At 41.0% G+C, this 24862-nt stretch overlaps 1 non-coding gene across 1 annotated transcript; it reads right to left on the reverse strand.

Moving 5' to 3' along the window:
• Nucleotides 1-458: 458 nt before the first annotated feature.
• Nucleotides 459-587, reverse strand: LOC136313798 (small nucleolar RNA SNORA25). The gene has a single exon (XR_010727231.1). It is a non-coding gene; the product is annotated as a small nucleolar RNA SNORA25 (small nucleolar RNA).
• Between the last annotated feature and the right edge of the window lie 24275 nt (nt 588-24862).

Here is a 24862-nt window from a genome sequence, read left to right on the forward strand (position 1 = left end):
TTTATATTTAAGTCTGAACGATGTTTTATTTTTAAAAAATGACCAGATTCCCTCTGTTACATCCGTCTAAGACTCATTCTTGACGTTTGTCTCGGTCACGTGATACATTTATCCGTCCCACCCTAAAGGTCGGTCCGTGAAAATATTTTCTGACATTAAACCGGTCTGTGGCCCAAAAGAGGTTGGGGACCACTGCTCTAGGTTCTCTAATTTGTTGGCATATAATTGCTGAAATAGTCCCTTACCATCCCTTCTTATAGTCCTTTGGTGATAATGCTGTCTTTTTCATTCTTGAAAATGGTTTTTTGAGCTTTTATGCCTCTCTCTTCCTTTCTCCCTTACTTTTCTCTCTCTCCTCCTTCCCACCCTTCCTTCCTCTCTCTTTTCTCATCAGTCTAGCTAAAAGTTTCTTGATTTTGTGATTCTATTCCATGAATCAACTTTTTTTTTTTTCTCTAAATGTTTTCTCCTCAGGGAAACATAGCACTATTGAGCCTCTGTTACATCCTATGGAGAATGTAAGTCTCTTAGGTCACAGCATTAAGAGCTCCTGGTTTGAGTCTCATAAATTCTCTTTGAAATGACCTATCAATGAACCAACTTTTAATTTCTTTCCTTGTTTCTCTGTTCTTTTATTATACACATTCAAATATTTATGATTTTCTTCTTTGTGCTTGTTTTGAATTTAATTTGCTTTTCTTTATCTTTGAAGTTTGAAGATTAGATTATTGATTTGAAATCATTCCTCTTATTTACTAAAGATTTTTAGTGCTATAAATTTCCCTGTAAGCACTTCTTTGACTGAAACTTATAAGTTTTGATATTTTCTATTTTTGTTTTTATTCATTTCACAGTATTTTCAAATTTTTCTCTGATTTCTCCTTCAACCCATTTTCTACTTAGGAGTGTTACTTAATTATCATATATTGTGGATTTGCCAAGTCTTCCTTTATATTGATTCTGAGTTTAATTTTTGTAAAAGGGCATGCTTTGTGTATAATTTCAGTAAATAAATTTATTGAGACTTCTGTTATAGCCTAATATGTGATCTTTCTGGAGAGTATTCCATACAAACTTAAGGAAAAGGTGCTGTTGTTGTGCGAAGTGTTCTATAGAAGTCTGTGAGGTTTAGTTGTGCTTTTATTTTTTAATTTCTTTTTGTATTTTTTTTTCTGAAGTTGGAAACGGGGAAGCAGTCAGACAGACTCCCGCATGCGCCCGACCGGGATCCACCCAGCACGCCCACCAGGGGGTGATGCTCTGCCCCTCCGGGGCGTCGCTCTGTTGCAACCAGAGCCATTCTAGCACCTGAGGCAGAGGCCACAGAGCCATCCTCAGCACCCGGGCCAACTTTGCTCCAATGGAGCCTCGGCTGTGAGAGGGGAAGAGAGAGACAGAGAGGAAGGAGAGGGGGAGGGGTGGAGAAGCAGATGGGCACTTCTTCTGTATGCCCTGGCCGGGAATCAAACCCGGGACTCCTGCATGCCAGGCCGATGCTCACCATTGAGCAAACCGGCCAGGGCTTATTTTTAAATTTTATTGAGGGGACATTGGTTAATAATTATATAAAATTTAGGTATACAACATTATAATTCAATATCTGTATACTCCATTGTGTGCTCACCACTAAAAGTCTAGTTACCGTTCATCACCATATTTTTAACCTCATTGATCCAGTTCTGCCAGCCCCTCAACTCCCCTCTTATAACCACATTTTATTGTCTAAATCTCAGTTCATTTTTGTTTTGTTTAGTTAGTTTCTTTGATAAGTTTTTTTGTTTTATTTTTCACATCTGAGTGAAATAATACAGTGTCACAATAGCCAAGATATGCAAACAACCTAAATGTCCATCAAAACATGAATGGATAATGAGTACCACTCAGGCATAAAAAACTACAAAACTATTGCCATTTGTAAGAACATGGATAGATCTTGAGGGCATTATGCTAATGGAAATAAATTATATGCAGAAGGTCTTTTCAGTCTTCTATTTCTAATTGTTCTATTTATTATTGAAAGTGAGGTATTAAAATATCCTTCTACTATGATTGAATTACTTTTGTTTTCAGATACATATATCAGTTTTGCATCATTTTAGGACTCGGTTTTTAGGTTTAATTATTATTAGAATTTTATGAGAGAGATGTAATTTATCATGGAAGTGGACACCACAAGTTCTAATGATACATCATCTGTATAATGTATTGTGTGTTTATCCCAATTCAAGTCTCCTTCCATCACCACCCATCCCCATTTTCCCCTCTTCTACCTCCCAACCCCCTCTTCCCTAGGATAATCATCATACCATTGTCTGCATCTATGAGGTTTTTTCTTTTTCTTTTTCTTTCTTTTTTTTTTTTTTTTTTTTTTTTTGCCTAATCCCTTCACCTTTCTCACCCAGCCCCACAACCTTGACTATTCAGGGCTAAGTACAAGTACCGTACTTATACAAGTGGGTGATTTTCATTGTTTTTTTCCCCCTAATAAACAAGTAGATGATTCTTTACTAAAAAGATTGAAATCATACATTAGATTATTCTCATCCTATGTACCTTCCTATAAATACATTTGAGTTCCCCCAGGGAGATTTTTTTTATACCAATGTTTCCATGTTGATCTTAGAAATGAATGTATTCCAAGCACTAAATCTTGATGAAGGATGCTTCAAATCTGTGTTTGAGTTCAGCTAAGCACGAGACAGGCGGCTCTACTGCGTTGCGAATAGATGTTTATGTCCTTTTAGCTTTCTTGAGGCAGAATGAAGACTCAAGGCCAGAACATCTGGATGGGTTCAGCTGGCTAGACTACACATAAGATCTCTCTCTGTTCCTGTTAGATTGGAACTGTTTTCTGAAAGTCAGGTAAAGAATAAATACTGAACTTGAAGGTCAGATTGACTGGTAACTAGGGAACCAAAAATTGATTTACTTTACAAAAGAGGCATTTTCTTTTCTTTGCTGAGAAGACTTTTTTGTATCTTGAGATATATGATTAAGGAAAAAAAAATGAGGACTTGAGTTTTGCACTTCTTTTGAAAAAAAACATGCTTGATGTGTTTACCGAGATAATGGGGAAATATAATAATGAATTCTAATGAGCAATATTATCCTACTGTTTATTTGTAAGATACTTGTTTGTGAAGGTGTTTACTGTGGCTAACAAATATTTGCTTCAGATGAGTTTTCCCTGATTAGGGGAATGTTAACTGCACTTATTCTCAGGAGGATTTTAAAACGCAGATTTTGTGAAGGAGTGTGTCTCTCAGGAAAGTTCTGGTTTATCTCTAGCAATTCTTCCTCTGTTTTATTCATTTACGATCATTTTATTTCCATCACAGCTTACATGTTGTTTAACAGAAGATTGCATGTTCTAAAATGTGTGGTGGTCCCCAGTGCTATTTACAAATACTTTCTAGTTCTTTTCCTCTTGAGGGTGGTATATATCACAGACGTACTTTGGCATCCGTCTGATATCATACATGACCACATAGCTTAGTCTGATAATAAAATGTGTGTTGTTTCTGAATGGATGTATCAATAGTCAGTGGCATGAAATACTGTATACTCTATCCCATTGTAAGATCAGAAAAAGCACCTGCTGAGAGAAAGTTTTTTTTGTTTTGTTTTGGGGTTTTTTTGTGGCAGAGACAGGGAGAGTCAGAGACAGGGACAGATAGGGACAGACATACAGGAAGGGAGAGAGATGAGAAACATCAATTCTTCATTGCAGTTCCTTAGTTGTTCATTGATTGATTTCTCATATGTGCCTTGACCAGGGGGCTACAGCAGATAAAGTGACCCCTTGCTCAAGCCGGCGACCTTGGGCTCAAGCTGGTGAGCCTTGCTTGAACCAGATGAGCCCGCATTCAAGCTGGTGACCTCAGAGTCTTGAACCTGGGTCCTCGGCATCCCAGTCCGACGCTCTATCCACTATGCCACCGCCTGGTCAGGTGAGAGAGAAAGGTTTGGATGCTGATAACGAATTGCCAAGCACTTATTGACTTAGCACACATTCATTATCTCAGTTTCTGTGGATTGCGGGTCCGAAAGAAGCAAAGTTGAGTTATCTGCTTAAGACCTCCATGGTTTGCAGTCGAGGTTGCAGCTGCACTGTCTTCTCCTGTGGAAACCTGAACTGGGAAGACTCCATTTCCAAGGTCATTCAGGGGGTTGGCAGAAGTTCTGTCCTTTGCAGCTGTAGCACTGAAAGTTCAAGTTTCTTCTGGCTGTTCATAGAGGTCATCTTCAGCTCCTGCAGCTATCTGTGATTTCTAGATGCTGTCCCAAGTTCCTGGTCCCGTGTGCTTTTCCTACATGGACACTGATTTATTTCATCACACCAGCAGAGAGCCTTTAGAAAGCAATCTGTTAGCAAAATGGAGTCTTTTTATTAGATAGCCGAATGGTGGAAGTGACATACTACTGCCTTTCCCACATTCTGTAGATTAGGTGAAAATCACAGTTCTCTCTCCTACTCAAGAGTAGAGGATCACAGAGGTGTGACCGCCAGGAGGCAGGAGTCCCCAGGGCCCCACAAGAATCCAGAGAACATCCGGAAGAACCTCCATGAAAACCAGTGCCTCCTACCAGACTCTGTGGGACATGGAACTTCAGTGAGAAAAAAGTTTTATTGCATAAAACTGGAGATTGGAGCCTGACCAGGTGGTGGCGCAGTGGATAGAGTGTCGGACTGGAATGCGGAGGACCCAGGTTCGAAACCCCGAGGTCGCCCGCTTGAGTGCGGGCTCATCTGGTTTGAGCAAAGCTCACCAGCTTGGACCCAAGGTCACTGGCTCGAGCAAGGGGTTACTTGGTCTGCTGAAGGCCCACGGTCAAGGCACGTATGAGAAAGCAATCAATGAACAACTAAAGTGTTGCAACGAAAAACTGATGATTGATGCTTCTTATCTCTCTCCATTCCTGTCTGTCTGTCCCTATCTATCCCTCTCTCTGACTCTCTGTCTCTGAAAAAAATAAAAAATAAATCAAATAAAAAATAAAACTGGAGATTGGAGTGGGAGGGTGTTTGTTACAGAAGCAAAACCTTGTTTATCCTGACTGAAAAGGTGGTATTAATGCAAAGTCTATGATTCTTAAAAAGGAAGCATGGCAGCTTAAAAGGGGGGACAAAATTAATGAATAAATTGACAACTCGCTATGCAGGCAGGTAGGCGGGCATATGTAATCACACTTGATATATGTTTGTTCAATTAATCAGAAAATAATTGCTTTACTCACATCTACAATGATGATCTGGAACAAGACCAAGCACTTGCGCATTGAGCAAAATACAGACGCTGGAGATAAAGGGACCTAGTTTTCAAATTCAGTTTGACTTTTTCTTTTTCTCCAAACTGTCATTTCTTTATCTGTGTAATGAGGATATTATCTACTTAAAAGTTTTATTTTGAGAAAAGAATGTATTGACATGCCTAGGGCAGCTAGTATTCTGTCTGAAAACTATTAGTTAATAAAAGGTAGCTAGTTAGCTCTACTGACTACCGTAGTCAACTTGTTGACTATAGCATAAATAGCAGACAAAATTTTGTAGCAAAAATTACGTTCTGCTTTTGGAGGATTATCCCAATTGTAATTAAAATAAATCGATAATTATTTATTTAATAATCTGGATTTTGTCATTGCAAAGATAAGGGGAAAAAATGATCCCTGATTAATAGAAGCTTGCATTTTCAATAAGGAGAATTGGATATAAATAAGAGAGATTTCACAGACTGTTTAGTCTATTAATGGCATATGATAATCTTCAATTCTTTTATAACGGAAACAAATATATTTGACAGTAAAAACGACATTCCTAGTTCATAGCCAAACTAAGCACATTATACAAAACACTTTAAGATTAAAAAACAGATTTTTCTGTTGCATTTCCACATTGTTTCTTCCTCCTTTTTTTCTTTCTTTCTTTCTCTCTCCCTTCCTTCTTTGCCCTCCTGTCTTCTTTTCTTCCTTTTTCTCCCTCTATCTTTTTCTTCCTTCTCTCATTCTGCAAAGATGTAGAAGGAAAGACTGTACGTTTTCTGGCCTCTTTCAGCTTACATTGCCTGGGAAAGTGAAGGCTGTTGGTGAGAAAGACAGAAAATAAACGGGCAAATAACATATCCTATCTCAAGTGGCAAGAAATGCATATATTAATACAAATGAAACAGGGTCAGGGAGAAAGAGTGGTGGCAGAACCCAAAATGAAATAGTAATTGATAAGTGTTAAATTTTTTTTCCAAAAATAGCAAGATACTGTAACTAGAACAAAATGAGGAAGTGGGAGAGTGTCAGAATTAGAGAGCTCGGGAATGAATGATGAGTTCAATTACAACATCCCGGAATAATCCTGATGCCACTGCCATCGGTGATTCTGATCAGAGCCTCGTGGACTCTCTCCAGGGCTTCTAGCAGGATGCTCCATGCTGGCTGAACCACTGGAGCACTGTGGTTAAGGAAATTCTTCACTGTTCCTGGGCATGGTCAAGCCCAGTAGAAGAGGGGTGTCACTAAGGTCATGGTGAGCTTGACGGATACTTCCTGTCAAGTCTATTGATATGACATTGGATGACATTCCTACACGTGCTCTGGTCCTCACTCTGAATGAGAACATCAGCCTAAACTTTGCACATAGAGCAAAAAATAATCACTAAAGTGTCTTGATCAATTCCACACTTCTTCTCAAGTCATGTGAATAGTTTCTATCATGACCCTATTTGAAGTCACTGTCTTGACTCACTTGAAACACTGCCACACCCCTCTGACAATGTGATCATATTTGTGTTTGCAGAATTTTAGATTACTTTAAAATCTTTTTATCGCTTTTCATTTCCCATCTGTAGAGAGGATCAGAAATTAGGGATCTGACCATGGAGGGGCTTTGATATGAATATGCCCGTCCCCAAATCTACGTCAGTCCTCATCATGGTTATCTCACACTTCGATTGTGCTGAATTCCTTCAGTTCCCAGTCCTGCCTTTCCTTCTGAGTGGAGAGATCAGCATATATACTTCTGTCCTTAAATCCTACAGATACCCTCATTTTTCTTGAAATTCCCCATAATACCTTCTTTACCTCACCAACACCTAAATTTCATGTCTGTCCTCAAATTTCTTCTGCTATCATGCATTTTATGATGCATTGTAATTGCTTATTATTATTATTATTATTATTATTATTATTATTTGGGCTTTATTGTTTTCCCCACTAGACTGGAAACTCATTGTACACAGTGACCTGATGATGTTCAGAGGGCTAAGATAAGTCTTGGCATCTAAATCACTCAAGAAATATTATAGTAGTAATGTAAGTGATTAATGGTGGATTCAAACGTCAGTTAGATCACTGAATTGACAGGCTATTTGGGTTTACTGGCTTTTATTTTATTTTATTTTATTTGCTCTGATGTCTGTTGAAGAGAAAATGGCATGAGATTCTAACAAACAGTGTGTATGGCTGAATTTTGATTTCCTCTGTGGCTTTGGATCAAAGAGCTCAGGAGAGAATCATGGTTCCATACAACGCAAATGAATACTACAAATGAGCTTCGTCTCCTGATAATATGCTCACGCCTTGTTATGCTATCAGGAATATTACTGCAGCCTTTCCTTGTTTGCTTGTTTCAACATATCACCACAGTTTTCTGTTGAAGAAAAACTTCAGGGTATTTAGCTAATAGTGCATAGCCCTGTGACAGCATTTCTCGGTTGAAGCTAAATTTTAAATTGAGTATGAAGAAAGACTACCATTGAGAAGAATTTTTCTGTTTAGAAAAAAAAGAAAAGAAAAAACAAAGACCTTGCCACATTATTATATGAAGAAGTTAAACATAGGATTTTGGCAAATAATTTGGAAAAGCCCAATTTTGGAGATTTTCCAGAGAGAATTTAATTATGCTTCAACCATATTTCCAAAGAAAATATCGCCTTTAGATACATAACTTCCGAGGCATAAGCAGGTCGTATTAAATAAAGGCCAGTACAATATTATCCTGTGAAAATGACAGTGTGGTGTATATAACTGTTCAGGTTTAATCTGTTTGATAGATTATTTATCTGTGTGGTTCCCAGATAAGGTCAACTCAGAATATTAATACTAAAATAATTGTTAACAGCTGCCAAAACAAAGAACAAGTTTCTCTCGCTGTCTGAACGTAGAATGGTCCTAGGACACCTTTCCTACGCTGAAATGACATAAAGCAAAGAAGTAATTAACAAGAATGTATAATATATGAGAAAAAAGTTTTGAGCATTTCCAGACCCTCAAATAGCTTATCCAGTCATACCAAACAGCATATAAAATCTAAAATAACACTAACATACAGTAAAAATAGAAATCATCTGATAAGTACACACCATGCCTTGTACACCCATCAATCCACTCAAGCTGTAGATTCCCCCCCCCCCTTTTTTTTTTTAATCCATTTCTGGATGCTGACTTCAAGAGACCCACTTTGCTCCTAGCAGAACCAGTTGTAACTTTGGCAAGCTTTCAGAATTCCTTCTTACTGTGTGTAAACGGCAGGAATGGTGAATGCAGGTAAGTTCAATGCTCGTAAGAGGTCTTTACTTCACTCACCACGATGGAGATGCTCAGTTACATTCAGTTTTATGCTAAGCGTAACACCCTTCTGAGCTTCTGTAGGCTTTTCTGAGAACTTAGAACAGTGCTTTTCAACCATAAGACCACTGACTGGTCCACTAAACATTTCATGCTGGTCTGCAAAATACTTAACCGCTCTGATGTCCTACAACAATCAGAGACCCAAGGATCTTAGTCAAATTTGCTTATCCTCAGGGTGATTTCTGCCTTAGAGGTCCCTGAAATAATTCTCCTATTTTCACCAGTACACAAGCGTGCAAAGGTTGAAAACCAGTGCCTTAGGATACTTGTTGCTAACGAATCCACAGAGTAAGTCAAGATAAAGCACAGTTGCTCTGGACACTGCTCAAAGCTACGGCGGCCTGATGCTGAGTGTGGCTTCCAGGGAAGGGGCAGCGGCCTGATGCTGAGTGTGGCTTCCAGGGAAGGGGCGTGGTGGGATGGCTTGCTGCTTGGGGTGCCGCTGCTTCTAGAGTGGCTTCTGCAAAGCAAACGCTGAACACGATTTTCATTTCTTGCCTCTTTTTTTATTCAAAAGTGAAAATTCTTCTAGGATTTCCTTCCATTAGAGAAAATTGGTAGTTTTTTTGTTATTGTTTTATAGTTTTCTGGATTTTGTTTTGTTTTATTTATTTTTTGTTTGTGTGTGAGGAGAGACAGACAGGAAGGGAGAGAGATGAGAAGTATCATCAACTTGTAGTTGTGTCACTTTAGCTGTTCATTGATTGCTACTCATATGTGCCATGACCAGGGGGGCTCCAGCAGAGCCAGTGACCCCTTGCTCAAGCCAGTGGCCTTGGGCTCAAGCCAGTGAGTTTGGGCTCAAGCCAGTGACCATGGGGTCATGTTGATAATCTCACGCTCAAGGTGGCACCCTGTGCTTATGCCGGAGTCAGCCAGTTTGGAGTTTCAAATCTGGGTCCTCAGCATCCCAGGTCAGAGCTCGGTACAGGTACGCTGCACTACCCCCTGTCAGGCAAACAGGTAGTATTAATGTAGGTCTTCCATAAAATCAAAAGGGCTAGAAAGTGAACTTTTGAAAACCAGGGGATACCTGTATACAGAAGTCTGTGCTTTGTACTTTACAGTTACCTTACACATATAATTCTCTTAACACATTTTAAATGATGTAAGTTGATTCTGATCCTGCCTTCTAATTCCCTTGCCACTCAAAGAAAGGTCAGAAACTTGGACTAATTTCAGTTTGCAGAGTGGCCTGCTCTGGCTCGTGCTTTTCCTCACAGTGCCCCCGTTTGCATCCTCTTTGCAGCCCTGAGCTCTCCACGTCCCCTGAGTGTTTACATTAGGGTTCCACGTTCTTGTCAGGACTTACTGAGGGAAAGGTCGGCCTTCACTAATGTTGCTCCAAATACCGCTTATCTTTCATCTGGCAACCATGCTGTTCCCAAGAGAGCTTTGCCTTCCCTTACCATGTAGTTCTACAATGGTGGCTGGTCATTCCTTTTTTTTTTTTTTTTTGTATTTTTCTGAAGCTGGAAACGGGGAGAGACAGTCAGACAGACTCCCGCATGCGCCCGACCGGGATCCACCCGGCACGCCCACCAGGGGCGAGGCTCTGCCCACCAGGGGGCGATGCTCTGCCCCTCCAGGGCGTCGCTCTGCCGCGACCAGAGCCACTCTAGCGCCTGGGGCAGAGGCCACAGAGTCATCCCCAGCGCCCAGGCCATCTTTGCTCCAATGGAGCCTTGGCTGCAGGAGGGGAAGAGAAGGAGGGGAAGAGAGAGACAGAGAGGAAGGAGGGGGGGGGGTGGAGAAGCAAATGGGCACTTCTCGTATGTGCCCTGGCCAGGAATTGAACCTGGGTACCCCGCACGCCAGGCCGCTGCTCTACCGCTGAGCTAACCGGCCAGGGCTTGGTCATTCCATTTTTGCAGGGACAGGTGTTTGTCCCCTATGCACAGCTCTTGAGTTTCCACCCTCCTGTATGTTGAATGTTCTTTGCTTTTCTATTTTCTAGTCCGATGCCGGAGACAGTTGAAGTCTTTTCTTTTGATCATGCACACCCCCTTCCTGGTTGAATATTTCATCTTAAACTTTGGGGCAGAAATATAGCAATGATACCACTTCCTGTGTGATACCAGGCCGTTTCCTGCGTATTCATACCATTCGCAGGGTGATATCGTGATGCGTTTCCCAACTACGGGACTATGACAGCTCACAAGAATTTCTTCTGATCATATTATGCCCAACACTGTGTGAACTGTCCTTCTCTAGCTTTTGTTAAGAGAGCTGTTAGGAGTATCATACACACAGCCAATTAAATTTTTTTTTTAGAAGAGGTTAAACTAAATCTGTGCATAAGCTGAACTACCTACTTTAAAATGATTGGATGTAATTTATTTACAAGGCATCAGATCTCCAAAGTAAATGCCACCTTGACTTTAAAAGCATTTAAAAAAAAAAAAAGAATGGTATTTTTCTTTAATGTTAGGCGCACTTTTAATTTCTGACGCAAGTTTGTCATTCTTGTTCTCATTTTGATTTTTTCTAACATTATCTTAAACTTCTAAAATATATCAGGAAAAGAAGTAATAAATATGTATAATAGCATCTATTCGGGGCCTATTTTTTTTTTTTTTTTTTCATTTTTCTGAAGCTGGAAACAGGGAGAGACAGTCAGACAGACTCCCGCATGCGCCCGACCGGGATCCACCCGGCACGCCCACCATGGGGCCACGCTCTGCCCACCAGGGGGCGATGCTCTGCCCATCCTGGGCGTCGCCATGTTGCGACTAGAGCCACTCTAGCGCCTGGGGCAGAGGCCAAGGAGCCATCCCCAGCGCCCGGGCCATCTTTGCTCCAATGGAGCCTTGGCTGCGGGAGGGGAAGAGAGAGACAGAGAGGAAAGCGCGGCGGAGGGGTGGAGAAGCAAATGGGCGCTTCTCCTGTGTGCCCTGGCCGGGAATCGAACCCGGGTCCTCCGCACGCTAGGCCGACGCTCTACCGCTGAGCCAACCGGCCAGGGCCTCGGGGCCTATTTTGTATTAAACATTGTGCTGGGCATTTAAGTACATTGACTTATATAATCATCACAAAACTCTGAAAGGTAGAAATGATTTCCTTTCTCATAATTCAAAATCTGATACTGAAAGAAATTAAGTGGCTTTTCCCCTTGAGTATCCAAATATCCAGGGACAAAATCAATTTAAACTCTGACTACTGACTTCAAACCCCAATTGTTCCCAGAGTGCCTTTTAACATAATACTACATAAAATGAATACTATTTGTTTTTTTCTATGATAATAGAGCAGAGAAAACTGGTATGGAACTCAAACCAAAATACTGCAACACCTAGATATCCTACCAATCTATAGTGTGTTCAGGGTTATATTATGTAATCTGCCTAAAGATCACTTATTTCATATATGAAAGGGGGAAAATAACTTACCAAATCATGATAGACAAATAAAAATGAAGTACCATGCACTAAATAGTGTACTAGCATAGCATTTTATATACTTTAAATGTTCGCTGAAAGGTAACTACTAATAGTATATAGTTTTAGTCATTCAACTATCATTACTGAGCACCTTCAAAGTTGTAGAGATCATGGGGGCATATTAGGAATATAAACTTAAATAACACACACACGCTGTCCTCAAGGAAATTAAAGTATAGAAGAGAGAGAATGCATCCAAAATTTATGTTGGTAACATAAATGGTTGGAAAGGTTATTTTTGTTGTGGTGGTTTTTATTGTTTATTTCTTTTTATTATACCTGGAACCATACCAACCAAGCTTTATAATGGAGGACTCTCAGAAGAGAAGTTTTGGAGAGTTTCTAGAATCAAAGGAGCAATCTTTCAGGGAAAGGAAACTTGAAGATTCAATGTCTGGCATCTGCCGTTCTCTGCCAGGACTTAGGATCATCGAGCCAGGGCTCACTGTGTCCAACATCCAGGGAACCCTCCTGGTGGAGGGCTGCCAGCCTTCAGAGATGGTCTGGCTAATTCTACTTCCTTTCTTAAACCTTGCATTGGGTCCTCTCTCCACATTTCTAATCCATCCTACATACTATCTACATTTCAGCATCTATTATAATATCTGCCAGTCACCAAGTTTGGTAAGCAAGAATACACAAAAATATGGACATTTTCGGGCCCTGGCCGGTTGACTCAGTGGTAGAGCATCGGCCTGGCGTGCAGGAGTCCTGGATTCGATTCCCAGCCAGGGCACACAGGAGAAGCACCCATCTGCTTCTCCACCCCTCCCCCTCTCCTTCCTCTCTGTCTCTCTCTTCCCCTCCCACAGCCGAGGCTCCATTGGAGCAAAGTTGGCCCGGGTGCTGAGGATGGCTCTGTGGCCTCTGCCTCAGGTGCTAGAATGGCTCTGGTTGCAACAGAGCAACGCCCCAGATGGACAGAGCATCGCCCCCTGGTGGGCGTGCCGGGTGGATCCCGGTCGGGCGCATGCGGGAGTCCGTCTGACTGCCTCCCCGTTTCCAACTTAAGAAAATTGTTTTTTGTTTTTTGTATTTTTCTTAAGTTGGAAACGGGGAGGCAGTCAGACGGACTCCCGCATGCGCCCGACCGGGATCCACCCGGCACGCCCACCAGGGGGCGATGCTCTGCCCATCTTTGGGGCCCGGGCAAACTTTGCTCCAATGGAGCCTCGGCTGTGGGAGGGGAAGAGAGAGACAGAGAGGAAGGAGAGGGGGAGGGGTGGAGAAGCAGATGGGCGCTTCTCCTGTGTGCCCTGGCCGGGAATCGAACCCGGGACTCCTGCACGCCAGGCTGATGCTCTACCACTGAACCAACCGGCCAGGGTGAATATGGACATTTTCTAGTCTACATGTTCTCTTAAAAAGAGTCAGTATATCATTGTATCAAGTGCTCAAGGTCCTTTTCCACTTTTTTATTTTTTTATTTTTTTGAGGAAGAGGGTTATTATTTTACTGATTTGAAATACATACAAAAAGAAAAATGGTGTGAAAGCCACAAAACCCAAAGTATAAGATTTGCATATTCATCTACTTAGTGTGATACACTACATAATTATAAAATAAAAAAAAAACTTTTGTGCTCAGCACAATGCCTAGAAAAATTTAAGAACTGATAGTTGCTTCATTTAAATTGAATCCATTAGAAAATGTCCTTTAAACAAGCATAAGATTGCTATGTAAATTGACCAGAGAAAGTTGAGTGAAGGTCCCTGACTGAGTAGCTCAGTTGGTTAGAGCATCATTCCAATATGTCAAGGTTGGGGATTCAATTCCCAGTCAGGGCACATACAAGAATAAATCAATAAATGCATAAATAAGTGGAACAACAAATTGGTGTTTCTCTCTCTCTTTCTCTTTCTCAACAAACTGATGTTTCTCTCTTTCATTCTCTGTTTCCCTGAATGAGACAGCTATGCTATGATCATAAAGAAATCTTTGCAATTGAAGGAAACTTTTACTTCCTGGTTCCTCATTAAGCATCCATCCATTAAGCATTTGTTAGCTCTGTCAGGCATTGCACTGGGTGCATTGAAGCTGTGATGGGCACATGTATATTTTCAACCCAGATTTCCAACATTTTTTTTGCAATGTTGGCATTTAAGCTTTAGTCGCAAAACTTTCTAAAGGACAGGGTGTGTTATACATAGGACAGGTGCTATTGACAGTCTGGGAGTAGTGAAAATAAAAGCTTACAATGGGGATATATACTTTACATTTATACTCAGTGACAAATCATTCATCTCAAATACAACTAAATATTAATAATCCTGAATCTGAATAGAAAATCAGAGAAGCAGAAGATTCTATTATTCAAAAATAAAAATAAAATAAAAAACAGTCATTTATTGTGCAGTTAGAAAATAATGATCTCTAAAAATAAATGTTTGTAGCAAACTATGTCATATGTAAAAGTAGACCAACAATTCATTCCATATTCCTTTGAAGCTTGCTGGCAGATATAAGACACAGATAAGATTTCTTCTCTGAGACTTAATCTGTTTGTTTTATTTTGTGTTTGTGCTGAGGTCATTACTGAAATAACATTTATATCTGAGATTCTGGTAATATGTATTTCCTTCATTTATAAAGCAGATTCAGAAAACTGAAAATCCCAAAACTTTCTGATAGGGTAACAAATCAGTTTCCTAGAGGTGAATGGTACAATGAATTCATGTATTTTAGATTCAGAAATATCTCCAATATTGACATTAATTTCCCAGCCTCTTTCCCTCATTTACTGCATATTTATTGGACATTTTTGGTTTGCCAGGGCTTATACTGAGCATTATAAATATAATATTGAGTAAAAACAGGTATAATCTCATGAAGGTAGAGTCTGGTGGGGAAAGCAGGCTTTAATAAAATATTTATGTACATAGAATTAATTCTCAATTGGGGCAAGTGCTCTCAAGGAGGGGAATGTGATGATATAACAGGTATCTTCCTTAGTCGGGAAAGCCAATAATGACTTCCCTGAGGATGAGATGGTTTGAGTCGGAAGCTATCCACTAGAGGGTGTTGTACTGCACCCCCAGCCCCTAAATAATTAAAGTAAGCATTTCCAAGAAGAGTAGCATGCATTTCTACCCTTAGAGAACAACCAGGTTTAGGAATGAACTGTGACAATAGCCACCTGTGAGCATCATGCTTCCAAATCTTAGCACGCCACACCTTTAGAAGGGTTTCTTCACTCTCACGGAGGGCAGCCCACATTTCTGTCTCCCTTTCCCAAATAGATGATCTTTTCTCAACATCTCAAGCTCAATAAGGCCAAGGTATGAAGATCATGATGACGAAATCCGATAATGGAAGCCTGATGCATATAGTTCAACTAGAATTTAGAATGGCAAAGAGACCATTAAAGGCTAACCCGAAAACAATTTTTGAGAGGATAAAATGGAAGCTGAGCAATTATGCTCAGCCTTCATTGCAGATAGAATAAAAAGGAAACAAGTCCAAATGACATCACTTTTATTTAGAGAAGATAGCAGCGTGCATTACCAACGCACGTGTGCGGGACCTTGGAAAGTCGTTAAGAATATGTACCCAGAATGGAAGGAATCTTATCTCCCCAGAACTAGTCTTTCCTTCCTTCCTCCTCCTCTGTTTTTTGTTTTTTATGCCATGATCGGCTAGCCTCAGGATTACTCAGGGTCAAACACATAGCCACTATCTATGGCATTGCTATATCTAATAGTGGCCGAGTCCTACCTATTCCAGTCTACCTTAAGAGTATTGGTCATATTTCACCACCATTGTCCTAATTCAGGTCTGCAGTACATCTCATCTGGAGTATATTGAGAGACTCTTAAGTGGTCTGCTGGAGCTCAGACTCGCACTTCCTGCCATCCATTTAGCACGTGGTAACCAGTGCTCTTATCTTATAGCACAGGCACCTGCTTGAGATGTCCCTCTACACACTTGACTGGGTGGGCAACAGGGAATTGTTGCAAGTTTTTAAACCCATTAGCATATAATTCACAGCTTCTCTCAAGAGCAGCTCCTAACAACTTGTATTGTTTTATGTCGATTCAGATCTATACTTCTAATGCATTTTAGTAAATATTTAACAAATATTTATTGAGCATTTACTGCATGGTAGGAATTAAAGATACAAAAATAGAAAATACCAGAAAGGTCTTTCTCCATAGCTGGTGAACTCCTCTGAGTAAATTGTGCATATTAGCATTTAGCAAGCTACAAAAGCATACAAAATTAGCCACGTGTATGTAATGGGAAGGCGAAGGACAGGAGAGAGATTCAAGCGCAATCTATTCTGATATTCCTTCCTTTGAGTTTCCTGCTCTGACTAGTGTAGCAGAAACTGCCTCATTTTTTTCAGGGTGTGTTTGGCTATGGGGGTAATGACTCCAGTAGTTTGGGACTGGAATTGCTTCCTTGTGTTGTTTCTGTTTTTGCACAGATTTTTAATTATATTATTGCCAGATTACTCCATTATTGTTATTCTCCTTGCAGGAGGGAAGGGGGGCTGGAGGAGGGAGGAGGAGGAGGGTAGAGGGGGGTAGATGGTGATGGATGGAGACTTGACTTGGGGTGGTGAGCACACAATACAATGTACAGATGATGTCTTGTAGAATTGTGCACCTGAATCATGTATAATTTTATTAACCAAGGTCACCCCAATAAATTCGATACAATTTTTTTTAAAAAAAAGAGAAATAAAAACAATGCCTTTTAATGATGTTTATTATGAGGACCTCGAGGGATTTTTAAATGCCATTATTAAATATAACTTATATTTAGCCCATTTTACAGGTGTATTTTGGAAAGAAAGAGGTGACGCTGTTTCTTGTCTTGTTTTTGTTCTCATTTGAGTCTGTTTTGAATTTGCTATGCTAGTTATTTAATATAGGTGATATTCAATTTGTAGTTAGGCAAGTTAGCTTAGTTTTTAGTTCATTAGTGATTATATTTAAGTATAAAGACAGAGACATATGTTGATACTCATAGACACCTGATAGTTTGAAAAGGTGCTGAAATTCTAAGTGATTGAATTTGATCTTTCTTTAATGTGACTGTTTATAAATAGGCCTATGAATGAGTGATTTGTGGAACTTTTTGTACAAGTTAGAACTCAAGTTCAAATCTTCTGCTTTTAAGGCTTTCTGTATTACTGAGGAGGATCTCGAAGTAAAGACATGGCAGAATCTCATCTGCTACCTTCTTTCTACTCTTTAAAATGACTTTAAAAAATAGATTGCACGACTCCCAATAGCAACAACATGCTTTAATTCAGAGAGTATCAATTTTGTATTTATTTATTTTTTTTATTTTTTTATTTTTCCAAAGCCAGAAATGGGGAGGCAGTCAGACACACTCCCGCATGCGCCCAACCGGGATCCACCCGGCATGCCCACGGGGGGGGGGGGTGCTCTGCCCATCTTGGGGCATCGCTCTGCCACAATCAGAGCCATTCTAGCGCCTGAGGCAGAGCCATAGAGCCATCCTCATTGCCTGGGCCATCTTTGCTCCAATGGAGCCTTGGCTGCGGGAGGGGAAGAGAGAGACAGAGAGGAAGGAGAGGGGGAGGGGTGGAGAAGCAGATGGGTGCTTCTCCTGTGTGCCCTGGCCGAGAATCAAACCCGGGACTCCTACACACCAGGCCGATGCTCTACCACTGAGCCAAACAGCCAGGGCCCAGAGAGTATCAATTTCAACCTAGGCAGAACTGAATTTGAACCCACTGTCTCTGTTTCTTGGAACTGTGACCTATTTTTTGTGGTTTACTGTCTCTTAGTCTCAGCGTATTCTTGAAAAGTAGTCATGCCTGACCTGCAGTGGTGCAGAGAATAAAGCATTGACCTGGAATGCTGATGTCAATGGTTCCAACACCCTGGACTTGCTTGGTCAAGGCACGTATGGGAGCTGATGCTTCCTGCTCTCCCCTCTCCCCTTCTTCCTTCTTTCTCTCTCTCCTCTCTAAAATGAGCAAATAAAAAAATCTTAAAGAAAAAACCACACACTTGTTTTTTTTTAAAAAAAAAAAGAAAGAAAAGCAGTCACCATATCCACTTCAAAGTTCTGATGTGATAAGCACTTATCTATACAAAGCACTTAGCATATAGCATCTCCTTCTCCCTATCTGGTCTGTTTGTGTAAACCAGAGTTATTTTGAAGTACTTATCTATCTAATATTTTATCCAAATGAAATATTCTCTTATTTCCCCCAGCCCCTGAGTTTTACATTCAAGCTGAGATATGTGAATGGAAATGCCATAGGGCAAAGGTCAAGGTCAGAGCTACAGTCCTAAGGACAGAATAAAAATCTAAACACCCAGCTCCTTTTCCTGGTCCCCAGAGGAAGTGTGAACCGGATCAGGCAGTTCCACGGACTTCTTGGGCCCTTGGAGTGTCATCCAGGTCTCCTAAAACAGATGTATGTACCCAAGCGAGGCAAACTGGAATGTGATTTTAATACAGATTTCAAAAAACACCTAAGGAATTTCTTTAGAGCAGCTCACATGCTGGGAGGATCTAGTACAGATATAACACCCGGAGAAAACTAGGGCATAGCTCATTTAATTCTGCGATTGCTTTGAGGTTCGCTGGCAAACTTTGATCATGTCAAAAACATACTTTGTTTTGTCTTCTTCCTAAACCCGTTTCCTCTCTCTCTTTCCCCCTTTCCCCTCGACTTTTCTGATAGATTGAAAATACGGAAATAGTAATAATTCTGACAAAGTTGAACTTGAATACTTTATTTTCTCTTATTTGCTAAAGTTTTGACACATCCAAGTGTTTTCATTTTATTATTATTATTATTATTATTATTCACTTATATACCTTTAGGTGGTTTAATTGATTTGAATCTCAGCAAAATGTGGTTGGCAAATATGTGATCATATTGAGGATTGACTTAGTGTCTGGCACTGAAGAAATAAAAGACGGGGTCTACGTGTCTGGGAAAAATCACAAATTCACTGAGACTAGAATAACAAATCTTAAAAGAAGCAGTGGAATTTGTTATAATAAATGTTGCCATGCAGTTAGTTAGCTATGGGATCTTAAAGACAATAGTTACTATGTTTTAGGGGTGGATTAGATCAGTGAATCTGACACCTCCCGTCTCTTCTGAGTGTCTGCAGAGAGCTAGAGACTTGCTAGGAAATCACTCTAGTGTAAAGTAGAGGGTGCTTAGTGAATAAAAAGAAAGAACGACATTTCATGAAAAATATGCACATGACAGGGTTTGGTAGGCTGCAAGAAGTCTGAAACAGTTAGTGGGGAGTAGTAAAGAGGCATTTCTGTGAACCTTTTGAAACAAAGTTTCACAAAACCATGTACCTATACTGTTGGCTCCATTTCCTTGTTCCCTTAACCCACTCCGGTCAGGCTCACATTCAAAGCCCTCCGTGAGATGACCCCTGTTGAGTATACCAATGACCTTGTGATGGCCAGACCCTCTTGTTAGCTCTCCTCATCCAGCCTCTCAGCAGCATTTGACCAAAGCTCTTCCTCTTTTGATTTTTCACTTGGCTTTTTGGCTACACCTGCTCCAATTTTCCTCCTGCATCCCTGGCCTCTGCATTGCTATCCTTCTGGCTGGCTCCCCCAGGATTTCCTGTTCTCTAAACATTGGAATCCCTGAAGCTAGTCCCTGGTCCTCTTCTCTACTCTGCACTCCTTATCTAGGAAGTCGCGTTCTGTTTTAGATACTAATGAATCACATACTGACCCATCAATTCCTAACTCCACACCTACTCAGGTTTGTCCGTGTAAACAGCTACAACTGATCATGATCAGGATACGTAATAGACCTGCCAACGTTAGCATGCCAAAAGGGCAAGTATTGATATCCCCCAGCATGGTGTGTGCATGTGAGTGGAAACATTCATACATGCATGTGTGCATGTGTGTAGGAACATGCATACATGCATGTACATACATGCCCACACCAACAAAACCATGTTTCTGCCGTGGTTAAAACAACTTTTGTAAATGATGCTCGACCAACTCAGATTCCTAGGAGTCACCTCTGCTCCTTTATCCTTTACACACTAACTAGTATCCATTCATAATGTTGTGAAAGAGAGAGAGCAAAAGGCAAGGTAGGGGGTAAGGAGTGGGAGTATCAACTCATCGTTGCTTCTGTTGTGTGCCCTGACCCGGCAAGCCCAGGGTTTCGAACTGTTGACTTCAGCATTTCAGGTCGATGCTTAATCCACTGCATCACCACAGGTCAGGCATGAATTGAAAATTTATCATCGAGCCTGACCTGTGGTGGTGCAGGGGATAAAGCATCGACCTGGAAAGCTGAGGTCGCTGGTTCAAAACCCTGGGCTTGCCTGGTCAAGGCACATATGGGAGTTGATGTTTCCTGCTCCTCCCCCTCCTCTCTCTCTCTTTCTCTCTCTTGCTCTCCCCTCTCTATAAAAATGAATAAATAAAATCTTTAAAAAAATAGAATTTATCATCACCTCCAATGTTACCAACTTAGTCATACTAAGATCAACATTTTACCACATGTGTCTCTCAGTAAAAACAAAAAAGCAGCATAGACTCTCATCTATATATAAATATGTGTATTTCTGATTATATATAAGTACTCTATTATTCCATCAACAATGAAATGAACAGGAGTTGCACTATTTTGAGTTATTTTATTAAAGTAGTATAGAAAAATATCCCAGCTCCCAGTGAAAGGATTATTAATATTTTAGCAGTGGTCATTTCACTAAAATGGTGTCATTTCTTTTAAAAATCTAAGTTTAATCATTTGAATTTAGCACTGGACTTCATACCACAAATTATCCGAATACTATTTTTAGTGGCTCCCATAACTCCCAAGGTTATTTTTTTTTTAAATATTCAAATTGTGACAGTGCATTTTTGACTGAGTTTTCTCCGCTGTGGTCTTTAGGTTTGTCAGTTCTACCCCCCAGTTGTGACCTCTTTGCTGAAATTAAGGCACTAAATATCAACCTTTCTGGTGAAATCACTTAGTTTGCAAACTAATCAGAAAATAGTGCATCTTCGTGGTTTTTTTTTTTTTCTTTCTTTCTTTTTTTTTCATTTTTCTGAAGCTGGAAACAGGGAGAGACAGTCAGACAGACTCCCACATGTGCCCGACCGGGATCCACCCGGCACTCCCACCAGGGGCGACGCTCTGCCCACCAGGGGGCGATGCTCTGCCCATCCTGGGCGTCGCCATGTTGTGACCAGAGCCACTCTAGCGCCTGGGGCAGAGGCCACAGAGCCATCCCCAGTGCCCGGGCCATCTTTGCTCCAATGGAGCCTTGGCTGCGGGAGGGGAAGAGAGAGACAGAGAGGGAAAGCGTGATGGAGGGGTGGAGAAGCAAATGGGCGCTTCCCCTGTGTGCCCTGGCCGGGAATCGAACCTGGGTCCTCCGCACGCTAGGCCGACGCTCTACCGCTGAGCCAACCGGCCAGGGCGCATCTTCATGTTTTTGACAACCAAATTCAACACAGGCTAGCTCCGGGAAGGTGATTAGAAAATTCCATTTTCCAAGGTTTTCAATGGTAAAGGTAACCGAGTTTTTGTAACACATTTAAGATAGTTTTCAGTAACAAAAACCTACAAAATAGAAAATTTTAAATACCGACTTTCCAGATGGTCTCTCTGAAGCACACACATTATTTTTTAAGTTCTCTCACTTTTAGTCCACCTTTACCCTGCAGGGAGGGGAGAAGGGGAATCAATAGCCAATAGATTTCCATAAAAAAAAAATAACAACAACAAAAAAACAGTGAGTTGGAAGAGTACTCCTCTCCTAGGATATGTGGCGGTGCCCCGAGAGTGGCCTGCTGGAGAGCACATGGAAGCCCCACCCCTTTTCCACCTACCTTTTCCTGTGCACCGGGGTATATTCATCTGTATCCTTCAAACTCACAGAGGGGATCATTGAAATCTCCGATCTATAGCCAGTTAGCCAGAAGCTCAGCTGATATCCTGGGGTTGCAACTGGCTCTGAAGTGGGAGGGAGTTACAGTCCTGTGGGACGGTGCCTTTGACCTACCAAGGGATCAGATGCTATGTCCAGGGAGTTAATTCTCCGGCTGTGTCATGGAGAACTGCTTGGTCTAGGGACTACCTCCACCTCCACACCTTTGGTGACCAGAAGTGTCAGAAGTGAAGTGTTGTGAATGTATGGGTCCGAATAGTCAATGAAACGGTCACTTCCAGGAAAGAAATGCTTCGTGGATGGAAAGTTGAGCTTTTCCAACTCAGCCTGGTTTGGAATGAGCGTTTAGTAAACATTGAACCAATGGGATGAAAGGAGGCTAGAGGTTAACTGGGGCCCAGTAACAGAGTCACGATTTCCTTGCTCTTATGTTTGAATTTTGGTTCTCCAAATAAAGTCCCCCAAATTCTTCTATGACGTTTCTTTGCCAAGAAGACAGTGAGGCTAGGAACTTCTTTGTTACTTATGAAGGTCAATGTCAGTGATAAAAAGTAAATATTTAATTTAGTGTTTTAGTTTAATTTTACTTCAAGCAGAAAGGGAATAATTGTTTTTTAAAAAGGGAGAATAAAATGGCATTTTTTAACCATTTTCCCTCACATGCCTATATAGGACACTGTTGATAATGTTTCTTAAAGTCTTGTGTGTGTTTTCTAACATAAGGAACATATTTTTATGTTTAAGAAATATTGGATTGGGATTTTCATCGTATTCAAACTGAGATTCAGTAGCGTGAAATAATTACATTTTAAGGGTATTCTGCTAGTGATTATTCTTTAGTACGCAGACCTAGACATTTCCAATAGGCATGTCTTGAGAATGTAATTAAAAAACATCCATGGAGAAAAGTGACTTCTCCAATAAAATGACACTGTCTTCCATTGGCCATATGCTCCCACAGCTAGGTAACTTCAGGACGTAGAGGATGGTGCAAGTTTAGTGTACATTAAGGAAAAAATAATAAAAGAAGTTAGGTAAGAAGCTTTTCTTTTCAAGGCAGTCCTTGCCCACAGCTCTGCCCCTTTGCTTTGCAGAAGCACAAGGTGTCACCTGCCACATTCTAGGGAAGGAATGTGGTTCGGAGGGCAGGGGTGCTGAGTCTGGCATAGCTCAGCACCATCTGCTTGCTCTTGGAACCCACAGATGTTCCATTCCAAAAATCTGTGTAAGTTAAGGATTAACACGCTCAATGGGCACTCAGAGCCCCACTCAGTGGAATGTCTCTGTGGGTAGGCTGTGGCTGAGTGACAAGGAAGGTAGCCCCCCTGCTGGACCAGATACAGGGAGACTTTGAGAAATAAACAAGTGTCTGCCTTCTTGAGTAGCCCACTTTGCCAAGAGCCCATCTGAGTGGCTTGAGCTAAGAAGCAAATTGCGCACCATGGAGTGAGTAAAGTATGGTGGATTGAGCATTGGACAATGAGTCCAAAACATTTGGCCACTGTTCCTGGCTCTGTCACTAACTCCCTTTGTGACCTTGAGGAGGTCATATTAACTTCGCTGTGTCTTAGCTTTTCTCTCTCTAAACACCACCAGACATTTGTAAGTCTTTCTAGAATAACTTTTTTATTTTCTGTGTCTATTTGAGTTTTAAATGTGTATACTCTTCCAGAGTGTCTTGGAGGTTTCATAAGTGTAATATATCATCATAAGAAATAAATAGAAATAGCTAGCTTCATAATTCTATTCAAACTGGTTTTGAAGTGATCTCTCTTCAAAAGGCTTTTTTATAAAAGGCAAACCATCTATGATGCTTTGATAATACCAAATGCTTAAAAATTTTTGGTGCCCTAAAATATGAATTTATAGATACCATGAAAATAATTTACCATTTATTTTCATTACAAACAAATCATTTTATTAGTTTTTCATCATTTTCTAGCCCTTACTGTTTACAACAATGGCATAAAACATAAAGGAAGCCACATTGCCTCTTCTCTCAACTGGTTATCTTGGGGTCCTGCACTGAAACAGGCACGGCATGAGGGAAAACCTTGGACATTCCTGGCTGTTTAATTTATATTTTCTTTTTTTTTTTTTTAATTTTATTTATTATTTTTTTACAGAGACAGAGAGTAAGTCAGAGAGAGGGATAGACAGGGATAGACAGACAGGAACAGAGAGAGATGAGAAGCATCAGTCATAGTTTTTCATTGTGCGTTGCAACACCTTAGTTGTTCATTGATTGCTCTCTCATACGTGCCCCGACCGCGGGCCTTCAGCAGACCGAGTAACCCCTTGCTGGAGCCAACGACCTTGGGTTCAAGCTGGCAGGTTTTTTGCTCAAACCAGATGAGCCCGCGCTCAAGCCAGCGACCTCGGGGTCTCGAACCTGGGTCCTCCACATCCCAGTCCAACGCTCTATCCACTGCGCCACTGCTTGGTCAGGCGAATTTATATTTTCTTACCTGCATATGCCAGCACTCTAGTTATTGATTTAGCCATGTTTCAACATTTAAAGGGAGACCAAGGCTTATGAACCACCATCTTGACTTAACTGGCATTGGGAAGGAAACGTGAGGTTACTACGGGAAGTCCTTCCTGCACCATCGCGGTGGAGCGCCTAGGAAATGGAGTAAAACTGCCAGGAGAGAGAGAAGCCACACAGGAAAGGGTAACACTCGTTCTGATTTCTGGTGAGATCAGGTATCTGACTGATAGGTTGGTGAGTCTGTACGGAACTAAGGTTATCGGCTAGCAGTAGGAGAAGTCACGGGAGAAGGCGTGCAGGGTGTGCATCGGGATGGATGTTGGAACACACGGAGTTTAAATCCTGACACTGTCATGTAGTAGCTATGTGACATTGGCAGTTTGGGTGATATCTCTTTGTGTGTTGCGTTCTTGCTTGTAAAATGG

This window comes from Saccopteryx bilineata, chromosome 9 (genome assembly GCF_036850765.1).
Source record: "Saccopteryx bilineata isolate mSacBil1 chromosome 9, mSacBil1_pri_phased_curated, whole genome shotgun sequence".
Lineage (NCBI taxonomy): Eukaryota > Metazoa > Chordata > Mammalia > Chiroptera > Emballonuridae > Saccopteryx > Saccopteryx bilineata.